This window comes from Eumetopias jubatus, unplaced genomic scaffold (assembly GCF_037043125.1).
Source record: "Eumetopias jubatus isolate StellerSeaLion01/CBP00866 unplaced genomic scaffold, mEumJub1_p1.0 scaffold_6, whole genome shotgun sequence".
NCBI classification, from domain to species: Eukaryota; Metazoa; Chordata; class Mammalia; order Carnivora; family Otariidae; genus Eumetopias; species Eumetopias jubatus.
In genome coordinates this window covers 115,090,518-115,111,196 of record NW_028274812.1, presented here as the reverse complement: position 1 = coordinate 115,111,196, position 20,679 = coordinate 115,090,518, and the positions used below count along the sequence as shown (strand labels likewise).

Genomic DNA, 20,679 nt, shown 5'->3' with positions numbered 1-20,679 from the left:
ACAGCTCTCAAAGAAAGTCCTATTACATAAATCTCAGAATATGTACTTTTAACTAAAACAACAAAATAAAAATAACAAAAAAATCACATAGAACCCATAAAATGGTATGCAAAGAAGGAAAAAGGAAAGTCTGGAAATCCACATACTGTGAGTTCTTTATTAAAATCAAGGAGGCTCAGTCTGTTTCTTTTATTTTTTTATTTTTTAAAATTTTTTTTTAAAGATTTTATTTATTTGACAGAGAGGGTGCACAAGCAGGGGGAGGGGCAGAGGGAGAGGAAGAAGCAGACTCTCCGCTGAGCAAGGAGCCCGATGTGGGACTCGATCCCAGAATCCTGGAATCATGACGTGAGCCAAAGGCAGACACTTAACTAACTGTAACTGAGCCACCCAGGTGTCCCTCAGTCTGTTTCTTTTAAAAAATGTTTATGGTTGTAACTATTTTCCTAAATGTTTTATTAGTAATAGTCTTGTAAGTCTGGTTCCATAAGAATCTATAAGATAACCACTTCCATCGAATGTCCAACAATATGTACTGAAATAAGAATGAAATCAGTTAGGCTCCCAATTCCACAAATCCTATGGCAGAGTATCCAAGATAAAATGATCTCCCAACCACCCAAGCAAAAGTGCAACTATTACTTTGTATGAATAGCCATTTACATTTACATTTGGGAGCTTGAAAAAATCAACTTCATTTCCGGTAAAATATGTTTCATTGCCACAGAAATCCTCCTAAGTTGTCTTGGATGCTAGAAAACAGCACGAGGTGTGTAGTTTATACAAGTAATTAGTTCTTGCATAGCATTGTTTTTTGGTTGGGTTTTTGTTTTTGTTTTTGTTTTTTAGATATTTACAAAAATATTGTCCCATTTTGACGTTCTCACACTTGTATCTCCTTGCCCTCAGTGGTGGTGGTGGCAACCCTCCAAGGTCCCATGGTAACTGATAAGAACCACAGGACACCCAGGAGCTGTTGGGCATGTTAGGGACCAATGACTCCCACTTCTTACGCTTAAAAACAATGTTGCAGTGAACATTCTTATCGTTAGAGCAAAGATCCCTGAAGAAGAAGAAACATCTTGACTGGAAGAGCCTGAAGGCCATCTGCTGAGACTAATAATCTCACAGACTGACCATTCCCTCCTTCAGCTGCTAGACACAGGGTGACTTATAACCTCTGCTTTCAGAATACCACGTTCTTCTCCAGTGTGGCACACAAGAAAGTTGAGCTCTTAAATACAGGCCTAAGCAAAAGAAAACATTTAAAAGTCAGACTAGCTGGGTTTGAATCCCAGCCCTGCCATTTGTAACTGTGTGACCTTGAGCAAGTTACTCAACCTTCCTGAGCCTCAATCTCTTCATCCCTTAAAAACCCTGACAAGCAGTTGTGAGGCCTAAATAATTATCCCAATTACCCCCGCTGCTCACAAGCAAAAACCTGAATGTTCTATTTTTAGAAGACAAACCAAAAACTAGCCCAAACTTTTGCATCATTTCTCTGAGCTACAGGATGTTCTTTCCCTGGAGAGATACCTGATATTAAACATCTACATTTTGCTTGCTTAGAAAAATACATGGTAACTTTTCTGCCTGCAGCACCAAACCACAGTATAGCTGAGCCCCACCACTGTGTAGTCTGACTCTAATTAAAGGCATGTTCTCTACAACAGGACTCGGAGAAACTGGGTAGGAAGGGTTTGTTTCAGAGTCAGCTTTATAACACAGATGAATACAGCCAGCCTGCTCTGTGAAGCGCTTTGCAGTGAGTGGCAGGTGTCCCATATACGTCTGATTACGTTAGCCTAGAAAGGGCTTACTGCACCTCCGGGCGGGCTTCATCTCAGCACTCAGACTGTGCCCCGGGTGGGGCACTTTCCCCTTTGTGGGTTCCATAGCTGGATACTCGTCATCTGCTTCTCCAATTGGAAGCTGCTCTTTTTAGAGAAAGGCCTAAAGCCCCTTGTTATCTCTCTCCAGCCCTTCTCTCTCACTACTTTTTCCTCTGAACGACTATCCAGGCAGTCACCACAGCCGCAAAGAGTGCCTGCGATGGGCAATTCTCTCCAGCTGCCCGTTTGCTTTTTACGTCCTGACTCTGGATAGAATCTCCCCACTTCATAGCTAAGGGCATCCTAGAAACTTAGCGATGCCCTAAATATGTTCTCAAAACACATTCTAGGCCTCTAAAGAATCCTAACAACTCTATTTGACACAGAAATTAAGAGAAGGAACATTTAACTTGCATTGTGGTCCTAAGCTCAGAACCTACGAAAGTAAAGAGAATCATGTAATCACTGTCCCCCACCAAGAGATGCAGTCTTGTTAACAGGTACAGGACCTGATTTGAGCAGAATGCTGCCACTGGTAACAGTAGGCCAAGAGCTTGTTCTTCTGGACACCAGTTCAGCTTCCCATTTGGTCACTTCCTTTAGCTTTTTCTATAAATGGGAGTTGAGGCAGTAGGAGGGGCTTCTGGGGAGAAGACGGGCCTTGTATTGAGAAATAATGAACTGTCTTGTTCAACTAATTTCGTTAGTTTAGAAGAGCATACGAATTTCAGGAGAGGGTTGGGTCTGTAGTAGGTGCTCAGTGAATACATGCTGTATTTCTCCTGTCTTCAGCACCCCCGAACAGTGTACCCACTAGGGGTTACCAGAGCTCACTACTTTAATTTCCATGCATCATATCCTGCTTCTTGTTTGCTTTACCAAATTCTAAAGCAGATCCCCACCTCAGATCCAATTTCCAGACCCGCTGTCTCTACTACCCACTTCCCTTTGGGCTCTGTGAACACTTTAATCTGGTGTAACTTTTTTGTCATCCAGTAGCCATTTGAATTCTGGATGTTTCCAGTAGATTCAGTAATAGTTATTAAATACCTATTTTTGACTAGGTGCTGCTCTATGTGTTTGGGGTATGGCCCTGACCAAAAAAAAAAAAAGCTGCTGTGAGCCTACAGTCTGTTCTAGGAGGGGTCAAAAGCTTCCCACAAAGGTTTTCCCAGATTACTGTGGGAGGGGCTGAGCAGTGCTACCTATGGAGCTAGCATGTTGGATGTGTCTTCACATTCCTCAAACTCCAGACTGCATCCACTCCCAAGATATAAAGCTGGAATTTCATACCTTCAGGACCTGGGTTTGCCAGAGTGTTCTCCGGCCATTTGCCTCCGCTTAGGATGTAGGGACCAGCTCTTTGGAGATCAGCCTCTCCCTAGCTCTAGCCAGAGGCCTTCAAGGGCATCTCTGAGGCAAGTTTGGTCCCTCACAGCATGGAAGGCAGGTCCAGAAGACCCCCTCAGAACTGCATAAGACCACCATTGCCCTATGTAGGCAGTCAACTAGGTGACCACTGAGGGAGCTTCAGGTAGGCACAACCAAATGTGTCTAAAAGAAGCATTGACACCACACTGAGCCTTGGGTGGGGGGTGGGACTGGGCAGGTTTCCAGGACATGTGCCTTCGTGAGTTTATGCCTAGCTGTGAGGACTCTCCTGACCTGTGGCTCTTCTCGGTTCCTCAGCTCCTTACCCAGACCTCTCCCAGTGGTGCCCTGACTTGCAAGAGCTGATTGTGTGTATTGCTTCCTAACTCCCATGTTGGTAGTTTGAAATCAGTCACGGTGGGATTATTTACACCATGGAAATTTGCCAGAATGCCACAAATCGGAGCCCCCTGACCCCGCTGGGATAGCCAGTTAAACATTTACCAGAACGTCACTGGCATCTCCCCACATGGTTGATTCCTAAGGCCTTCTCACCCTGGGTCTTCCCAGTTTTCGTGGAAAAAGCCACGAGTCAGGCCAAGGGTGCTGTCTCCTTCCTGGCGCTCTGGAATTGCTCGGCAGGATGGCAGTGGTGTCCCTGCAGAGGCAGAGCGGCCCTCCCCACAACTCTAGGCCACACTGAGTCACCTTTGGAATCACGAACACTTTCAGAATCTCCAGTTTCTCAACAAACTTGCTGCTGACCATCAGCCCCATCACCACTGGGGCCAGAGGCCCAGGGAGAAGGCAGATGCCATGCCACCCCCTGCATCCCCACTTCTTCAGTGACCTGAGTTTCCATAGCCATGAGTGCAGATGGATCCTTGGCGGAGGACAGGGATATAGTCAACAGCAGCAGAGCCTCAGTCCTCAGCAGGGCCATCAGTGTGCCCATCTTGCTTACTCAAGCCGTCTTCCTACAGGAGTCCTCTAACGAGAGTGGGAATGGGCACTGTGGCTGGAGTACTGGGCATCTCTCCAGGCCTGGAGCCTTAGTGCTGGATGGTGTGAACCACATTTCATTCTGAGCCACGTGCATCTGGATATTAGCCCTCCCTCTTGGGATACAAGGTTCCCACCCAGGAGGTTCCCACCATACAAGCCGGCTCTGGTTTTTTCCAGCATGGCCACAGGTTGTCCTAGGTAGCCTCCTAATCGTTTCGGAGAATCCTTCCCAGGCGTGGTGTGACCTAGGAGCTGGCAACTTCTCTGGACTCAGAGGCCACCAGGTACAGCTCAGGGGCTGACCTTGAGAGCAGGCTGATTTCCCGGTGAATGTCTCTAGTCATGAGATCTGTTTCCAAGTGTACAACCCCCACAGAGTGGCAGGAACTATCTTCCTACTCCCATTCGAAGAACCTCCTTAGTATGGAGGCTCCTCAAAAAGTTACAAATAGAACCACCCTATGACCCAGGAATCGCACTACTAGGTATTTACCCAACGGGTTCAAAAATACAGATTGAAGGGGGTACATGCACCCTGATGTTTATAGTAGCATTGTCAACAATAGCCAAACTATGGAGAGAGCCCAACTGTCCATCAACTGATAAATGGATAAAGAAGATGTGGGGTGTGTGTGTGTGTGTGTAATGGAATATTACTCAGCTATCACAAAGAATGAAATCTTGCTATTTGCAACCACATGGATGGAACGTGTATCATGCTAAGTGAAATAAGTCAGAGAAAGAAATACCATATGATTTCACTTGTGGAATTTAAGAAACAAAATAGATGAACATATGGGAAGGGGAAAAAAAAAGAGGGAAGCAAACCATAAGAGGCTCAAAAATAGAGAACAAACTGAAGTTTGATGGAGGGAGGTGAGTATTAAGGAGGGCACTTGTTACGATGAGCACCAGGTGTTATATGTAAGTCATGAATCACTAAATTCTACTCTTGAAACCACTATTACACAATATGTTAACTAACTAGAATTTAAATAAAAATTTGAGAAAAAAAAAAAGAAGAATCTCCTTACCCTTCTGCAACAGGTCCTGAAATGTGGGGAATGGAAAATAGAACCTCTACTACCTCCCCTTCAGCTGCCTAAATATGAGGGGGCCGGATTATTCGCCTTTCTTTGCTCTTCTAAGGAGAAGTTAGCTTCTGAACCCCTGGGGAAGTTCTCAGCATTCATTCATTTGTTCCATAAATATTTACTGCTGAATACCTACTACGTGCCAGCCACTGTGCTAGATTCTAGCATTACCACAATCTATGACCTTATGCGACTCATCCTGGAGAACACACAGAATAACAGGTGTTTACATAGAAATACTACTGGGGGTGCACCTGGGTGGCTCAGCCAGTTAAGCAGCCAACTGTCATCTCAGCTCAGGTCTTCATCTCAGGGTCGTGAGTTCAAGCCCCATGTTGGGCTCCACACTGGGCATGGAGACTACTTAAAAAAAAAAAAAAAAGGAAATAGTACTGGGAGTCAAGAGAACACAGAAAGGCACAGTATAAGGGACATAGGCTTCCTAGAGCATTAGACATCTAAACTAAGACCTGAAGGACAACCTGGGGGTCACCAGGTTAAGGGTGAGGGGAGAGTAGGGCTGGGGAGGGGAGAAGTGTTCTGGGTAGAGAAAAGTGGAAAGCCATGGAGGTGAGAGAGAGCATGGCCTCCTTGAAGAAGTAAAAGGCATTCTGTGTGACTGGATTGTAGAGTTCCTAAAGAGAAGGAATAATATTAGTTAATGATAATTAGCATTGTTACCCGCACTTTAAAATAATTAACTCTTGTTAATTCAACTGTTATAATTCCATTTTATAGATGAGAAAATGGAGGCAATGAGAGATTACATCACTTGCCCAAGGGCACACACATTGGTGGGAGTGGAGAAGATGCAGCTGACAAAGTGATCAGCCCCTACTATGGAGTTAGGGCCTTATCCTAAGAACAGGGAACCATCACTGGAGGTTATAATTGGAGGGAGCGACATTTTCCTCTGTTTTGGGAAGATCAATTTGGTTGTTGTGTGGACGGTAGGTTAGAGGGGGAAGACAGAGGATCCAGGGAGGTCACTTAAGTAATTCCAATAATCCAAGCAAGAGGTTAGATGGCCTGAATTAAGGCATTGGCAGTTGGGGTGGGGAGAAGTGAAGGATTTCACAGACATTTAGCAGGTGTATTGAGCAAGACTTCTGACTGTTTGGATGTGGGGATGAAAGAGAGCATGGAGTTAAGGTGATGACTGGGCTTCTGCCTTGGACAATGATCTCAGTGAGATTATTCACTGAAGTAACTCAGGAAGAGGAAAATGGGGGAACCAATTGGTCAAGCATGAATTTCTGTTTTAGGATTGTTGAGTTTGATAATGCCAAGAAGAAAATTGCATGGAGTGAATCCCTGTGCATGCTAATTAGTATGCTCCCCTCCACGGTCCACACACATTTTAATTTTTCCGGATAGTCTTCTGGACATCATCTTCCGTAGCAATGGTTGGAAATAATTAAAGTAGTCCTAGATAGCTGCTTTTAGGAATTCAACTGTTATCAGGTGGATTTGAGAATTTACTCTACCACGATGCCCGAAGGCGGTAAGTGTGGCACATGATATCAGACCTACCTCCATTCCAACATCCACTAGATTGGCTGTCAAGATAAATATTCGCAAACTGGGAGAGCATAAGTGCTGGAGCAGAAGAGCTGTTGACTCAAGATCTTTCACACACAGTTGTGGAAAAATCCATGTGTGAAGTATACTCAAGTAAGCGTTGAGGTTGACACTTGTGACAAAAAGAAATGCCCTATCAAGTGATCTTATGAAATTGCTACCCACATCGGGACATGAGACAGCTACTCACAAGGGCTTTGAGGCTTCTCCACATGGAGGTGAGAGCTCAGACGTGGCACCTGGGCTGGCGATACAAATGTGTACAGATAGCCCCAGGGGTCATAAGGGAGACTAAAATCCCCCAGGGAGAGGAGGCTGAAGGAAAAATACCCCAAACAGAGCACTGAGGACTAGTGAGACACAAGAGGAGCCACCTGCAGAGACCGAGTAAGGATAGCAGGCAAACAGTAGGAGAAATAAGTGGTGGTATATCTCAGAGGGCAAATGTGATGGTTAATTTTATGTGTCAACTTGATTGGGTCACCTGGTGCCAGACATTCGGTCAGACACTATTCTAGGATCTGTGAGGGTGTTTCTGGATGAAGTTGACGTTTGAATCAGTGGACTGAGTAAAGCAGATTGCCCTCCCCAATGTGGGAGTCCCCATCAAGTCGGTTAGAGGCATGAATAGAATAAAAGGCTGACCCTCTGGTAAGTGAGTGGGAGGTTCCTCCTGCTGGACTTCCTTGAGCTGGACATGTTTTTTTGTTTGTTTGTTTTCCTGCCTTTGGGCTCAGACTGAAACATCCGCGCTTCCTGGGTCTCTATCCTGTAGGCCTTCAGACTGGAATTATACCATCAGCTCTCTTGAGTCTCTGGCTTGCCAACGGCAGATCCTGGAATTTGTCAGTCTCCATAGTCATGTGAGCTGTTTCCTTATACAAAATCTATCATCTACCTACATACCTACCTACCTATATCATATTGGTTCTGTTACTCTGGAGAACACTGACCAGTACAGCAAGGCAAAATTTCAGGAATTAGGGAGTGGTTAACAGAGCTGAAGTTTGCTGTTTGGTCAAGTAAGACAAGAACTAAATGAAACTGGACCACTTTCTTACACCATACACAAAATAAACTCAAAATGGAGTAAGGATTAATGAACTCAAAATGGATTAAATGTGAGACCTGAAACCATAAAAATCCTAGAAAAGAGCACAAGCAGTAGTTTCTCTGACATTGGCCATGGCAACATTTTTTTAGATCTGTCTCCTGAGACAAGGGAAACAAAAGCAAAAATAAACTATTGGAACTACATCAAAATAAAAAGCTTCTGCACAGCAAAGTAAACAGTCAACAAAACTAAAAGACAACATACTGAATGGGAGAAGATATTTGCAAATGACATGTCCAATAAAAGGTTAGTATCCAAAATATATAAAAAAAACCTGATACAATTTAACACCAAAAACCAAGTAATGCAATTAAAACATGGACAGGGGCGCCTGGGTGGCTCAGTCGTTAGGCGTCTGCCTTTGGCTCGGGTCATTTAGGCCCCATCAGGCTCCCTGCTCAGAGGGAAGCCTGCTTCTCCCTCTCCCACTCCCCCTGCTTGCGTTCCCTCTCTCGCTGTGTCTCTCTCTGTCAAATAAATAAAATCTTTTAAAAATAAATAAATAAATAAAACATGGACAGAAGACATGAGCAGACATATCTCCAAAGAAGAGATGCAGATGGCTAACAGACACATGAAAAGATGCTCAGCGTCACTCACCATCAGGGCAATGCAAATCAGAACCATGGTGAGATATCATCACACACCTGTCTGAATGGCTAAAATCAACAACACAAGAAACAACTAGTGTTGGTGAGGATGTCGGGAAAAGGGAATCCTTGTGCACTGTTGATGGGAATGCAAACTGGTGCAGCCACTGTGGAAAACAGTATGGAGAGTCCTCAAAAAGTTAAAAATAGAATTACCATATGATCCAATAATTCCACTACTGGGTATTTACCCAAAGAATATGAAAATACTAATTCAGAAGGATATATCCCCCCATATGCTTATAGCAGCATTATTTACAATAGCCAAATTACGGAAGCAGACCAAGTGTCCACTGACAGATGATTGGATAAAGAAGATGTGAGATAAATATGCAAAAGAATATTCCTCAGCCATAAAGAAGAGTGAAATCTTGCCATTTGCAACAACATGGATGGATCTAGAGGGTTATCATGCTAAGTGAAATAACTCAGAGAAAGACAAATACCAAATTATTTCACTCATATGTAGAATTTAAGAAACAAACAAACAAGATAAAGAATAAATGAGAAACAAACCAAAAAATGGACTCAACTGTAGAGAACAAACTGATGGTTACCAGAGAATTGTTGAATCACTTTATTATACACCTGAAACTAACATACACTGTATGCCAACTATACTGCAATTAAAATGAAAACAAAACAAAACAAAGATTAGTAACTGGGTCTCCTTCACTTATGTCCTAGGCACTTTTCAACTGTGTTTAAACAGTCCCGAGGTAATTGAGACTACACGCGCTTTAAGAGTAGGTTCTTTGGGATGCCTGGGTGGCTCAGTCGTTGAGCATCTGTCTTCGGCTCAGGTCATGATCCCAGGGTCCTGGGATCGAGTCCCACATCGGGCTCCTTGCTCGGTGAGGAGCCGGCTTCTCCCTCTCCCTCTACTGCTCCCCCTGCTTGTGCTCTCTCTCTCTCTCTCTGACAAATAAATAAATAAAAATCTTAAAAAAAAAAAAAAGAGTAGGTTCTTCATTTCCTGTAGTTCTGTGGTTTTCCTAAATATAATCCCTTTGGTTTTCAAAGCCAGGCATGTTGGGGGCTCATCTCTCCCGTGCAGAACTTAGGGCATAATGCCTGATGTAGAGCCCAGACCCCTTGCTTCTCAGCAAAGTTTTGTATTTTTGAGATTGCACCATATTTTGGATTCTCGCCTGGGGTGGGTATTTTGGTTTTGGCAAGAGTGTCTCTGCCTCTCTTACCTGTTTTGATGCTGCCCTCTTTTCCTTTGTTGTGGAGGCTCAGATCTTTTTCAGAAGAGATTATTCCATTTGTAGTTGTAAATTTGTTGTGTCCCTGGAAGGAGATGGATTCGGGATCTTTGTAATCTGCCATTTTGAACCAATCCCCCGACACCATCTATATTACCATTGCTTTGCAGGAAGTTTTGAAATTGGGAATTAGGGGTCCTACTACTTTGGTCTCCTTTTTAAAGATTGACTATTTTAACTCCCTTGAATTTTCCTGTGAATTTAAAATCAGTTCGTCAATAATTGTGTTGAACCTATAGATGAATTTGGGGAACACTGCCCCTTTAACAGTATTAAGTCTTCTGATCTGTGAACATTTTTGCATTTACTTAGAGGTTTTTAAATTTCTTTTAATTGTGTTTTGGAGTTTTCGGACTATATGTTTTGCACTTCTTTTGTGAAATGTATTCCTAGGATTTTATTCATTTTGGTGCTATTGTAAATGGACTTGTTTTCTTACTTTCATTGTTGGATTACTTATTGAAAGTGTATGGAGGGGCACCTGGGTGGCTCAGTCATTAAGCGTCTGCCTTCGGCTCAGGTCATGATCCCAGGGTCCTGGGATCGAGCCCCGCATCGGGCTCCCTGCTCCGTGGGAGGCCTGCTCCTCCCTCTCCCACTTCCCCTGCTTGTGTTCCCTCTCTTGCTGTGTCTCTCTCTGTCAAATAAATAAATAAAATCTTTAAAAAAATAAAATAAAATGGAGTGGTCTTTTAGACTTTTGTGGAGGCCACTAAAACCTAATAAAATTATGGACACTCTCCTCAGAAATATGTGCATGTATAAAGAAATGTAAAATGTCAGTGTATAGATGTGGATCATCTGAAGTGATACAGATCTGGGTTTTTAACCCCGGGAGGAGACAAAGGCTGGGAGAAGGCATGTTGAATAATCACTTCATCATGCAACAATTCTACTCCACTTGTTTGTGAGTAGGAACTGGAGTAGACAAAAGCTGGACCCATAACAAGCATCAAGGGAATAACTTGAAAGATGCCATTTATGAGTCACTCCTTCATCCAAGCAGACTTGCATGCCTACAATGTACCCAATCAAGTTCTAGTCTCAGATCACTGCTCCAAATGTGAAAACTCATCATTCATTTCCTTTCCTGACCCCCAATGTCCATTCCCAGAACTTGTACCTCTCTTCCCAAGTAAAGGAGGAGTTCCACACATAAATAATCTTTTTTTTTAAGATTTTATTTCTTTATTTGAGAGAGAGAGAATGAGAGAGAGAGAGCACATGAGAGGGAAGAGGGTCAGAGGGAGAAGCAGACTCCCCGCTGAGCAGGGAGCCCGATGTGGGACTCGATCCCGGGACTCCAGGGTCATGACCTGAGCCGAAGGCAGTGGCTTAACCAACCGAGCCACCCAGGCGCCCCACATAAACAATCTTGACGGAGGCAGAGACCACCTCCATCCATAGAGAAGAGGACCCACTTTGTCAAAGAGTCTTGCAGTTGGACATGACATGAAGCGTCAACACTCACGTGACCCCCTGCCAGATTCTGACTCAGGACACGTGACAGACACACTGGGACGCGTCCATGCACTGGGCACAGGGGGTCCGAGCAGCGTCACCGCGGGGTCATGCAGCGGTCAGGGCAGCAGCGAGAGCAGTCCCAGCCTCAGGGCCCAGTGTCCTCCCTCAGGGGAGTCAGTGGTGTGGACAGTGGCATTGACACCCAGCAGCAGGGGGCTGGCTGTACGCAGGTCTCCATCGAGGGTCCAGTGTGGATTCTGCTCCCGGCTGTGTAGCCTCAAGCATGTTTTGTGGCTTTCCTTGAAACAAAACAAACCCCATATGCCCTCTCTTGTCCCTAAGTCTCTCTGTAACTGTACGTACGTATCACAAGGAGTCAGAAACCCACGGAGGGAAGAGTTCCCAAGAGCAAGATTTCAGACATTTTTTTCCAGCTTTACAGAGATATGATTGATATACACCATTGTATAAGTAAGTTTAGGGGTACAACCTGTTGATTGATATATTTCTATACTGCAAAATGATAACAACCATTAAAATCACAGCATTAGCTAACACCCACATGTCACATAGTTACCATGTCCTTTTGTGAGGTGCTAACATTTAAGACCCACACTCTTAGTAACTCCAAGATTTTATGTTGAGCTGATAAGCACTTCCTCATCTGCCACCTGGCTGTGCCCCATGGGAGAGAAAATATGTTTCTCCCAGCATGTCTTGCATTTTTCTTCCTACAAAAAAACCATTTAAAGATTTTGTTTATTTATTTGAGAGAGAGAGAGTGCGCATCTGCGTGTGTTGGGGGGAAGGGCAGAGAGAGAGGGAGAGAATTTCAAGCAGACTCCACGCTGAGTGGGAAGCCTGACTCGGGGCTCAATTTCATGACCCTCAGATCATGACTTGAGCCAAAACCAAGAGTTGGACACCCAACCGAGTCACCCAGGCATCCCCCAAAAACCAATTAAATGTGTATGTAAGACCTCTTCCCACAATGAGTGCTCTTATCAATGACTTCATTGCTTCCCTATCTGGTGGAGCCCGAGTTGCTTTTGGCTTTGTTACAAAATACTCAGGCCTCTCCCAAGACCCACCATCTTAGAACGCTGGGCAAGGGCCTAGGAATCAGTTAATAAGCCCTACGGGAGAGGTTGATGCCCAGCCATGTGGGGATCCTGCTCTATGTGCTTGCTACTCAGTGTGGGGTCTGAAGGCCAGCAGCAGTGGCAGCACCAACCCGTTATCAACCCAGAATCTCACACTCTGCTCCGGACTGTCTAGATCTTCATGGTCCAGGAAATTCCTGTGCACGCTAAAGGGTGGGCCTCCCTGATCTATGTGCCTTCTAGACGCAGAACCAGACTGTGCAGTCCACTCTGGGTGTGCACTCTGATCAGCTTGCTTAGCCCTGAGGAGTCCAGGGTTTGGTCCTGTTCCTTTCTAAGGCCATCGCCCCCTTGGTGACCTCGTCTCTGCTGAAGGCTTTAAACATCATTTATAGGACACCACTTCCCAAATCTATTTCTCCCACCCAGATATTTCTCCTACCCCGCACTCTGTATCCAACCGCCAACCCCGCTTTCATTTCTAATAGACATCTCAGATTCCATATTCCTAAAGTGGATGCCTGTGATGCTGCTTCCCCAGATATGCTACTTCTAGAGTCTTCTCCATTTCCATGAAGGCACCCCACATTTCTACTTGCAGTCTGAAATACTGGATGCCCTCCTTGATTCATCCTTCTCACCACCCAGAATGAATCCATTAGGAAATGCTGCAAAGTCCATCTGTAAATATTTCCAGCACCCCATCACTTCCTATTATTTTCCCTCCTTATGCCCCAGCCGTACAGCCCACGTCCCCCACCTGGGACACTTTGCTGGTTTCCTACACTTTCCCTACTGGTCGCTTGCCCTGCACCTCTCGATTCTGCACGGTGCTGCTAGAAAGTCAATCCCATTGATCTGTTCGTTCATTCTTGTAATTCCACACCTCACTCAGAGAAAACTCAAAAGCCTTCTAATATCCTCAGACCTCCGTGACATGGCTGACATCTGACCCCATTTCGTCTGCTCTCTGCTCCAGCCACACCAGCCTCCTCACCTTTCCTTGAACACAGGACGCGCTCCTGCCCTAGAGCGTGTGTGCGCTGGGGGTTCCCTGGCTGGAAAGAGCTCCCCCCAGACTTCCTCTTGCACAACTCCTTCATGTCCTTCAAACCTCTCAGAGGTCACCTTCTCAATGAGGCTCCCCTGATCCCTGGAGTAAAGTAGCCATCATCCCTGTCCCAGCACGGTGCTCGCTGGGTCACCTTCCTCACAGCACCTACCAACTTCCTATTTAAACCCTTCCCTTATGTACTGCGCTTACACAATACACAGTTCACCTCTGAATGACCCTGGTTTGGACTGTGCACCTGTGGACTTTTATACAGTAAATACCATCCATGCATTTTTCCTCCTTAGGATTTCTTACTATTTTCTCTAGCTTAATTATTAGAATACAGTATATAATATATGTAGCATATAAAATATGTGTTAAACAACTGTGTATTTTATTACTAAGGCTTCCAGTCAACAGTAGGCTCTTAGTACTTAAGTTTTTGGGGAATCAAAATTATACCTGGATTACTGACTGCCCAAGCGGGCCACTGCCCCAATCCTCACGTTGAGAGACAAGTGGAGTCTGGCCCTTACCACTAGAACATAGTCTCTACAAGACCAGCAAGTTTTCCCTCTTCTTAGTCTCACTGAGGTGTCCTAGATGAAACATAGTGTGGCCTGTATGTGGCACATGACAATTATCAGTTGAATGAATAAGCAGGTAGAAGACCCCCTCTTCCAGACGCGCCTCAGGCACAGCTGTTCCGGGGCAGCTCCCGCCCCCTGTGCACCCACCTCACCATCCGGGCTGCTTCTCTCTTCTCACAGGGCTGCCCTCCCCTCCCTCTCTCTGCTCAGCCCCTCCCCCCACACCATGTCTCAGGCACACACAGCACACAGAGTTCTCTCTTAAGAAACACTGTACTTAGGCTTTATGGGTCCTTTTCTCCAACCACCCAGAAATCCATGTTAGACTCTGCTTTATAAATCCATGAACTTAGATCGGAGCCAGCACTAAGATCACTGAACTAAGGGCAGTGAGAGAGAGCAGAGCAGCGAGAAGGTAGAAACTAACTGAAGTTTAATAAGGATGAGAACCTTTCAGAATTCCTCCTTTCTCTATCTCCAGAATCTAAAGAATAATCCAGACAATAGCTCTAGAGGGAGGGGAAGAGATGGATGAATCTGGAAGTTCATCCCTCCATACCACAGAGATTCCTGTGTGCAGGGGCTGAACTAGGCCTGTGGGAACCACAGCCCAAAGGACACCGCTGCTGTAACTGATGGGGTCACCCAGGGGAGGATGGGACAAGTACACAAGAGCAAGAACAGGCCTGATGCTCTATAGAAACAATGAAAAAAAAAAAGCCACCTAAAAATGGGGGCTATGTCGTGACCTGGGCCTGAGCCTAAGCTGACCCAGTCACAGGAAGCTCTTGCTGCACAAGGTCCTGGAGACAGGTGACATCCAAGTCTCTGTGATCACAGGTCCTGGTGAGACAAGCTTCCACAGAAGAGGCAGGACACAGAGCAGAGAGATGACCCAGCTGAGCGGTGAGCATTTCATAGCCATGATGCACTGAGCACTGACTGGGCACAGGCCCCATCCCTGCTCGGCTCCTCAGAGCCTTCTCCTGTCCCTCCCTGCAATAGGCTTAACACAGCAAACGAAAGTTCTGCAAGGTTCTCAGTGCTTCCGCTTATTTGCTGTCTCAATTTTACAAATCTCCTCTTTTATTACCTCAACAACCCCACATGCCAAGTGTTAAAAAACACAAACTCATATCTGGATTCTCATTTTCAGTAGGGAAGTAAGTCATTCGTATGCAGTCCTGCATGAAATAAAGACAGGGATGGTGCCGGTCCAGCCCCGCCTCTGCTGGAACAAGAGAGCACATCAGAAATGAGAATGCAGGTCAGTATGCGAAGGGGGCGTGGTGGGCAGGGTGGGCCACTCTCCCCACCTCCTCACATTATGCTCATAGGAACACAGACACTTTCTGACACTTTTTGCACAAAGAGAAGTCAGGGGTTGTTGGTGTCACCAAGTGGGAGTGTGAACAAATCTTGCATCTCTCAGTCCCCACAAGGCAGCTGGTCTCATGCTGTGAAAAACAATCATGTACAAATTTAGGTCAGTCACATAAGTGTGGACATTCTCAACAGCCCCCTGCATGCTCAAAGTGTCCCTAGTGCCCCAAGCCCTCCCCACATCAGGCCCTCAGAGGTCTCACCTATAGTTGCTGTGAGACGCACATCACAGCCCTGGGCAATGTCATCGCCTACTGGAGGAAAGAACAGGAGCTAGGGGGTGGGTGAGCTCCCCATGGGGTCCTGTCTACACTACCCAAGGATCTCAGGGATCACCGCCTCCATCCTTATGTGCAGAGTGAGAGTAGTTTCTTGTTATTCGACCTGTGGGAAGAAAACATCATGTCAGAGGCCTGGACAAGGCTGGGCCATGCGATCCTAGAGGAAGCTCCTAGCCCTGGTCCAAAATGAAGTTTGTAGAATTGTGACTAAAAACCCAGAACGGGATCAGGAAACATGAAGAACCGAGGTGTGTGGTCACTGGACCACCTGACTTGCTGGAGGTCTGTCCTCCGCTGTCCTTTGACTGCTGGGAATCAGGTCCCCACCACCAGAATTACCAAGATGAAAATTTGCCCTTCCTTTTCATAAGTGTTTGCTACAGAGCGAATGTTAGTAATCAGCTCCAGAGGGGGCAAGTCCATGTGTGTGGCTGGTGCTTCCCAGTAACAAGGCAGGACCATCTCACACCTAGGAAACCCCCCAAGGGGACAAGAAAACTCAGTTTCCTACCTGAGCACTTCTTTCTCCAGATCACAGCTAGGACGACCACAGTGGTCACGAAAAGAACCAGACCAGCAATGATGCCCACAATGGGCTGAGAAGGTGGCTCTGGAAAGGGAAGGAAAAGTGAGGGGCCCAGACCTGTGGCCTGAGTCCTCACTTTGCCAAAATTCTCCAGAAGGTTTCCCTGAGAAGAGGCTCTACCCCAAACCCCTCCTTACCCCATGTTAAGGTGATGGGCTCGGGTAGGCCCTCATGCTGCACATGGCATATGTATCTGCTCCCGTCCAGAAGGCACCACCAGCCGCCCACTTCTGGAAGGTCCCATCTCCTGCAGGCCTGGTCTCCACAAGCTCTGTGTCCTGGGTCAGGTCCTCCCCATCCTGCTGCTAGGTCAGGGTGATCTCTGCAGGGTAGAAGCCCAGGGCCCAGCACCTCAGGGTGACATCATGATCAGAGATGGGGTGGTGGCTCACATGTGTTTTGCGTGGTTCTGAGGAAGAAGAATCAGAAATCCACACTTGGGTTTACCTTTATGGACCACTGAAACAGCATTCATTTGACCATCTTGAGGTGGACAGGGCAGTTGGTCCGGATGAAAAAAGCACAAAACCCAGACACCAGCCGAGCCTTTGGGATCTAATCCTTGGAAAATTCTAGAATCAGGGAGATGGCCCAGGGCAGGATGCTGTAGGTCTAAGGGGGAGAGCACACTATTGGTCCTGACAATGGTGGCAGGTGTCCAAAGATGTTCTCGGACGCAGAACAGAGATATTCTCAGATGGAGGTTAAGTCATGGTTCACAAGGTGGCTGTTAGGGTCAAAAGGAACCACTGATGGTCTCCACCTGCCTCCCGGGAGAGACTGGATTCCTCAATTGTCCTATAGAGAAAGCGGCCCTCTGGGTGAGTCACTCAATAGTAGGAATATGAACACGGAGGCGGATCTCCCTCTCCCCACCCATGCGGGAGGTGGTATTCTGACACTGAGTCCACTTTCCCCTCCTGGTGGGAAGCCACCCCCAGTGGAGGGGAGATCAGGGAGGCCCCGCAGCCCCTGGTAACCTGCACGCTGCAGCGTCTGGTTCCCGTTCTCCAGGTACCTGCGGAGCGACTTCACGCACTCGTTCTGCACGTAGTTGCTGTCGTGCTCGGCCACACCGGCCGCCTCCCACTTGCGCGGGGTCATCTGTCCGCCGCGGTCCAGGAGCGCAGGTCCTCGTTCAGGGCGATGTAATCCGCGCCGTCGTAGGCCAACTGATGGTACCCGCGGAGGAGGCTCCCGGCCAGCCCCAAGTCGCGGCCAAACATCCCCTGGAGGGTGTGAGACCGCCCGCGCGGTCATCTCTCAGATTGTCACCACCCCGTTTGTTGGACAAACGACTAAGTCCAAACAAAGTAAAACCACTTAAAAGTTCCGGCGGACTCTTCCAAGGTCGGAGCGGGGTGGGTTCCGCAGCCTCGGTATGACGCTCGGACCCCGACACTCGGGGCGACCGAGGCCCGTCGGTGGGGATGCGGGTCGTGACGTGGACCTGAACCCGCGTCGCTCACCCGCCTCGCTCTGACTGTAGTAGCCGAGAGCGATCCATAGGTTCCGTCGCGAAAGCTGTGCGTGGCCCTTGGCGTCTCGCGTCTCCAGGTCCCAATACTCCGGCCCCTCCTGCTCCACCCACGGCGCCCGCGGCTCGGTCCTCCGACTCGCCGGGTTGCTGTCGAACCGCACGAACGGCGTGTCGTCCACGTAGCCGACGACCACGAAGCGGGGCTCCCTGCGGCCGGGCCGGGACACGGCGGTGTGCAAATACTTCAGGGAGTGGGAGCCTGCGGGCGCGGAGGGGCGGGGACCCCGCCCGACCCTCCTCCCGGCGCGGGGCCCGGGGCGCAGGTGCAGGCGGCGGGGAGGGCAGGGCGGAGGCTGGGAGGGAGAAGGGGAGCACAGGCCGGGGCGGGGCGGGGGGCGGCGGAGAGGCGCCTTCCCGGGGATCCCGCGTCCCCGCCCGAAGGTCCCCTCGCTCTGGCCCCGCAGAGGCCCTTTCCTCCCGCCCCACGCACTCACCCGCCCAGGTCTCGGTCTCCGCCAGGGCCCCCGACAGCAGCAGGAAGAGGGTTCGGGGCCTCACCGCCCAGACCTTCAGGGTCTGAGGAGTAGATGCGTCCCTGTGGGTGTGGTCAGGACTTTCGAACCTGGAATCTCGGTGCCGCTGATTGGCTTCTCCAGAAACCCGACACCCAATGGGAGTGCTAACTGCGGTCGCGTCACTAGTATCCCGGCAGGAGGACCTGACGAGTTGTGAGAGGGAGACGTGAAACCCAGGGGGAGGGGGACTCTCCAGCCCCAGACACCGCTGTTGACAGGCAGGCCCTCCCGGGGACCTGCGACTTTGCCCCGACCCCTCGCTTACTGCACAGGGCGCTCTTTGTCACCTTGTCTCCCTGAGTCGTGGCCCAGGAGTTGTGTGAGTCAGTGATTCTAAAAATTATGATCACAGGATATCTATATGGTCTCAAAGATTACAGAGGATCCCAAGGATAATTTTGCGTCTATGGGTTATATCTATCAATGTTTACCATAGTAGGAATAAAACAGGGTTAAACATGTATTAATTTATTTAGAATCATATTAATAACCCATGACATAAACACAAATATTGCTTTTATGAAAAATAACTATTTCCCCAAGTAAACAGGGCAGTGAGAAGAGTGGATTTTTGTTACATTTTCCAGTTTTGCAAGTCTCTTTCTTGTTCTTGTCTGTCTCCTTAGAAGACCCCTGGATGTTCAGATTTGCTTCTGCATTTATTGTGTTATTTTGGTTGAAGTATATGAAAATATTAACAGCCTTGCACAAATATGGGAGAATAGCATGTTTCATAACCTTTTCAGATAATTATGGATAGTCATGTTTGATACGATATTAAAACTACACAAGTTATACTTTCTGTAAGGTTATTTGCAAAGTGGCACCTGAAACAGTATGGAGTATGTCCTTCTCTGTTACATTAAAATCCCTGGGCCCAGCTTGCATACTGAATGGATCTTGTACTAAAGCTTGATTTGTCTTAAAGCAATGTGTTGTTCCCATGTTTATTAGACTGGAATCAAGTTATCAAAACATCCCATTTGTTTTACTATTACCACAGATCCTGACAGGAAAGTTTGTCAGTAGGGAGAAGCTGTCAAGCTTATTGGTGGATCACAAGTTTTCCAAAATTCTGATTTTTCTCTTGAGAGTTTACATTTAATCAGGGCAACAAGTACTGTCAGCTGTCATGTGTGAGTTGATTTTAATGAAGGGGTAGGGTCATGTTCGTTTTCAAGAAACTGTCGGCCAAATATTCTAGTCTAAATAATCCAAGTTTCTGTGCCATTCATTCCTTCAAGTAAAAATGGCATTTTGTAACAACAGCAACAACAACAACAACCCCAGTCCAGTTAAGTTCATACAAATTATTTTCCTGGGGGCTTAGGGATATGCTGTACATCCCACACCATCATATAAGATATGTTTAAAATGTGGATTTGAGAATAATTTAGTAAGATAATTTTTAATGCTTCAACCAGGATGTTTTCAAGTGATACTAGTTTTTTTGTTTGTTTTTTTCCATTGAGGCATTTTATTTGCACGTGTGTATTACATCCCTAGAAAAAGAATCCCAAGATTTTCCCTCCTGTGTGTTTTCATCTTGCTTCTTCATGCTCCATGATGCCAGCTGAGGCTGTCAGGACAATGACACCAAACTGGCAGGATGGGAGCAGATTCTTTTGCCATTTTCCTTTTTTTCTTTCTTTTTTTAAATGTTTATTTATTTTCAGTGATCTCTACACCCAGTGTGGTGTTTGAACTCATGACCCTGGGATCAACAGTCGCATGCTCTTCTGACCAAGCAAGCCTCCTCTTCACTCAGCAGAATCCCTTTCCCTGAGCTGCACTTCCTGCTTCCGAAAGCTCAGCTCTGAGTTTAGCCCCTGAGTGCATCTAGAAGAGAACTCACCTCCTGGAAATGTGGTGCCAGAGACGGTGCTCAGTTTGGGAAGGGAGGTGGAGGGACAGGGATTTCCCTTTTGCAATTGGGAACAGTTTGTGCCTAAAGGCACCAGACCAATGCATAACCGACTTTGATTTTGTGACACATCAGCCTCATATGTATTCACATCCCAGATAGAATCTGATGTCGTCTGTAAGATAAATCATATTGGTCTTTTCAGTTCACATGTGTCTAATGCATCTGGCTTGAGGTCCGGAAAGCATGCAGAGCGGTACAGTCCAATACAACATTCTGTGCAGAAGGAATTATTCTGTATCTGTGCTGTCCAGTATGGTGGCCACGAGCTACATGTGGTCATTGAGATACAGGTGGCACTTGAAATGTGCCTAGTGTGCTGAG

General features: G+C 46.9%; 1 long non-coding RNA gene and 1 pseudogene across 2 annotated transcripts; both read right to left on the bottom strand.

Annotated features, from left to right (window-relative positions):
- Positions 1-415: 415 nt before the first annotated feature.
- Positions 416-3,980, bottom strand: LOC114222069 (TM2 domain-containing protein 1 pseudogene; annotated as a pseudogene).
- A 10,562-nt stretch (positions 3,981-14,542) lies between these two features.
- LOC148164129 (uncharacterized) lies at positions 14,543-17,548 on the bottom strand. 2 transcript variants are annotated; one of them, XR_015768356.1, is made up of 5 exons: positions 17,395-17,548; positions 16,514-16,785; positions 16,302-16,400; positions 15,713-15,893; positions 14,543-15,583 (listed from the first exon to the last, which is right to left on the bottom strand). It is a non-coding gene; the product is annotated as an uncharacterized LOC148164129 (long non-coding RNA). The 2 variants fall into 2 exon arrangements; XR_015768357.1 differs by lacking the exon at positions 17,395-17,548 and adding an exon at positions 16,824-17,162 and having other exon boundaries at positions 16,514-16,698.
- Positions 17,549-20,679: the final 3,131 nt, after the last annotated feature.